The sequence below is a fragment of the Carlito syrichta genome, unplaced genomic scaffold (genome assembly GCF_000164805.1).
Source record: "Carlito syrichta isolate Samal-C Ts95f unplaced genomic scaffold, Tarsius_syrichta-2.0.1 Scaffold70854, whole genome shotgun sequence".
NCBI classification, from domain to species: Eukaryota; Metazoa; Chordata; class Mammalia; order Primates; family Tarsiidae; genus Carlito; species Carlito syrichta.
In genome coordinates this window covers 23,817-27,686 of record NW_007014950.1, presented here as the reverse complement: position 1 = coordinate 27,686, position 3,870 = coordinate 23,817, and the positions used below count along the sequence as shown (strand labels likewise).

The 3,870-nt window shown below is 33.9% G+C and overlaps 1 long non-coding RNA gene across 1 annotated transcript in view; it reads left to right on the top strand.

Annotated features, from left to right (window-relative positions):
- The window catches only part of LOC103254391, a 37,566-nt gene extending 34,462 nt beyond the window's left edge, over positions 1-3,104 (top strand). The window contains exon 4 of the long non-coding RNA XR_503950.1: positions 3,023-3,104. This is a non-coding gene — a long non-coding RNA (uncharacterized LOC103254391). The remainder of the gene's footprint in view (positions 1-3,022) is intronic.
- Positions 3,105-3,870: the final 766 nt, after the last annotated feature.

The following is a 3,870-nucleotide window of genomic DNA, read 5'->3' as shown; positions in this document are numbered from 1 at the left end:
CCTCACCCTTCCCCTCCCCCATCCCCTCTCACTGCTCTGCTCCTCTCCACCCCCCTTCTCCGTCCCCTTCTTCCTCTTCTTCTGGTACATTCCACTGCATTACCTTTATAAGCCGTCATGTCATCGACAGATGAAGACGTTGTTTCTTCTTTTCGAATCTTGATGCCTATCTTTTTATAGGGTTCTGCCTCATCCTTTCACTGAACTGTTGACTCGAAGTAGACTTTTTATATTTTTTTCTTAAACTTAGACATCTAAGGCCATCGGGTGTTCAACATTTAGAAATGCTGTAACCGTAAGTCTTTCATAAGTTCCCTTTGTGAGTTTGAGGACGTTTCCTTCTGGTAGGATTACTTTGCTCAAAGTGTTCATCAGATGTGACTTTTGCATATTGCCAGTATGATTTTGCATATTGCCAATATTGCCAATATGGTTAAAGGTGCCAATTCATTTTCTAATGATAAACCAATTTTGTATTCCTGGATTAAACTCCAATATACAATGATGTATTTATTACCTTTTTACTATATTTTTGAATTTGATTTGCTAAATATTTTTAAGAATGTTTGTACATGTCCTTTATCCTTGGCTGCTTTGGAGAATTTCAAAAGTTTGTGTGTTTGTTTGTTTTGTGATACTTTGTTTGCAGAATTTTAATTATAATGTGTCTTAGTGCAGCTTTCTTTGGCAGGATTCTTTAGGGTTTCCTAAGCTTCTAAAATCTGTTGACTCATAGTCACCCAATTTGAGAAGTTTTCAGACATTATTTGTTTAAATACTCTATCAGTATTACTCTTCTTTTTCCTTTCCTTTGGGATTCAGAAGATATGAACTTTCAATATTTTGTTCTTATCCTTCAGGTACTGAAGCATTTAAAAATTTTTAACTATCTTCTATATTGTTTCGAGTGAGTGAATTCTGTTGTTTTTTCCCTCGTTTTCATTAATTCTACCTTCTATTATTTCCATTATGTTATTGAGCTAATGCAGAAAGTATCTTTGATTTATGTTATTGAATTTTTTACTTCTATACTTTCTATTTGGAGTTTTTATAACTTATTTACTTGCTGAAATTTCATAATTTCTCATTAAGTATAACAAAATTTTTAATTTCTTGTTGAAACAGTTCTTGTTTCACAGTTCTTGTCAAAAAATTCCATTATGTGATTAGCCCATTAGTCTCATTGCTGTTGTTTGGCTATCTTTTTAAAATTGTGCCTTTTCTGGTTCTTACACGCCATGTAATTTTTATTGTATCCTGATCATTACGTCTGGCTCTTATTTAAGAGTTTTTTTTTAAAGAGGAAATGTACTGTTTGCCATACAGGGTTGTGGGCCAGTGTTCCATTTGCAATATATGTTTTAGGCCTGGTTGGTGCTCCTTTGGTCTTGTGGCACTGTGACACTCGTTGTTTCCTCCTGGTGTTGTTAGAAAGATGGAAAGAGTTTCCCAGACTGGACCGTCTGTTGCCACAAATTAGGTCGAGGGATGTTTCTCTAGTAGGGAAGAAGAGCATCTCTAGGTTAGTGCTCATTAGGGGGGTTAACCCTTGCCTGTGGAGAAAGCAGGACGATAGGATGTTGAAACAGGGTTGCCCTTTTTGGGGGGTGGAGGGAGTTGTGGGGAGGGAGGAGGAAGAATTCAGCTTGCTGTCTATTGTCCCCAAGGTCTCTTTCATTGGTTTTTGTGCACTTGCCCAGGATTATGAGACCCTCGCTCAATTCAGTTCAGAGGCAGTAGGGGCCTAGTTAGATTGCCTTCTATTTTTATTTTGCATGTCAGAAAGTGCCAGACCGGTTGGTGTTCCTCTGTGTGATAGGAGCAGAGAAGACATCTTGCTTGCGTCTGTGCTTTTCCTGCAATCCTAAGACACCTGATCAGTTCTCCTTTTTTTGTTTTCTTTTACCTCTCAGAGTTCTCTTTTGGTTGTCTCTTGAGTTTTGGGTTTGTTTGGTTTTTTTTTTCAGTGTTTATACTGTACTTACTGGGGAGGAGAAGGAAGAGTGCCATCTTCTCAGGATCAGAAGTCATTCTAAATTGTTTTGCTGTAGCCACTTCTTTAATGATTTGAGGTTGAGCAATGTCTCTACACATTTTCTGTATAAGAAGTCATATTTCCGTATTTATTATTGCTTCTTGACTAGTTGTTTTTAATTATTTCCTTGGTTTTTGTGGTAGTTTAAATTATAAACTTATTTATATCTTTTCCAAGGAAGTTTGCTATAAATAATTTGCTAACTTTTGGGGCTTCTTTGAATTTGTATTTAGAAGTTAAAGTTTCATGTTGCTTATATTTTTCTTGAATGAGTTTTGGAGAAACTGACATTATTTTAACTGGCAAAACTAGACTATATTTCAAAAAGTGTTGAGAATAATTTATAGGAGACTTCACCATTATATAATAACTCCTGTTATTGATAATAACAGATTTGCAGGGAAGGAAAAAGGAAACATTAATTATAAAATAGGACAGTCATGCCTGTTTATTTCGTGAGGAAGGATTTGAGTGAACTGGATCAATTTCATTTAATATGAGTTAACACTGTGGTCAATATTTGAAGAAGAATCAGGTTTTTTTTTTTCCTTTTAGAATTTTTTTAACTCTTAATTCATTTTATGCTGCAGAATAGATACTTCAAAGCTTAGCCTATTTCATGGTGCATAATAGATGTTCAATAAATATTTATTAATAAATACTGTGGCTTGAGGGTTATATCTGTCATTTTGTAGACTTCTTGATCTTTCATATTGTCTAATATAGACCATATAAACTCAGGAAGACCTCAGCAAATATGAATGTAAGGTGCACATTGTGTGTGAGCAAAAGACCACAGAAGAGTGAGAAGAGAGTCACATTGAAAGTTGTATTCCTGCAATGTTAATTAATCCACTCTATCTTTTATAAAATGTTTCTGACCACTAGGGAAAAATAGAAGGTGGAAAAGACAACAGATAAATTCAAGGCTTCGCAATAATATAAATATGATAAACAAAATGACACTTGTATTCTTTTCACTTTTAGGTTCAGGTTCTTCGGAATGCTGGTGAAGAAGTGACCCTAACCGTGTCATTTTTAAAAAGAGCACCTGCTTTCCTCAAACTTCCATTGAATGAAGATTGTGCATGTAAGCATTTATGAAGAATGGATACAGTGTTTGCAGCGTTATATTTACATTTAACTACTAATTGCTGGTTTTCTTAATAGAAGTTGGAATTTCTGCCTGAATATCAACATTTCTATATTGCAAAGTATTCTACTAACCTTTATGAAAAAGGAAAATATGCTATGTTTGTTGCAGAATGTATTCATTATATTACATTTCTTTTCCAACTTATAATTGAATAAGTATTATTTGTTTAAAAATGAGCATCAACTCAAGTATCATGTATGCTTTATAAATATCTATTACATTTTATCAGAATATTTGGTGAATATGTTTTCTCTAGCCAGAAATTTTTATATTTTGGTTTGATTTTGCTAAACAAGGATGTGCCTTTATGGTGTCCTGATGAGAGTAGGAGGATTAAAAAAAAGTGTTTGATTTTGTGGAAATGTACTAATTTACATAGAGCTACTTAAAAAGTTCTTTATCAATTTTATTTCCTTGTTATGTTCTTCTGAAATGACAGGTATATTAACTAATACTGTTGCTAAAAAAAATGAAAGAATAATATATATAATTTTTTTACCAATGCATAATTTGCATGCAGTTAAATGCAAAGATCTTAAGTGCACAGTTGGATCAGTTCTGAAAAGGCACATATTTGCTTAAATCACACTTTATTCAGTCAGAAGATAATTGTCCCTTCCCTGTAAGTAACAGCTCCAGAGACAACCACTGGCTTTATTTCTCATCATCATATAGTACT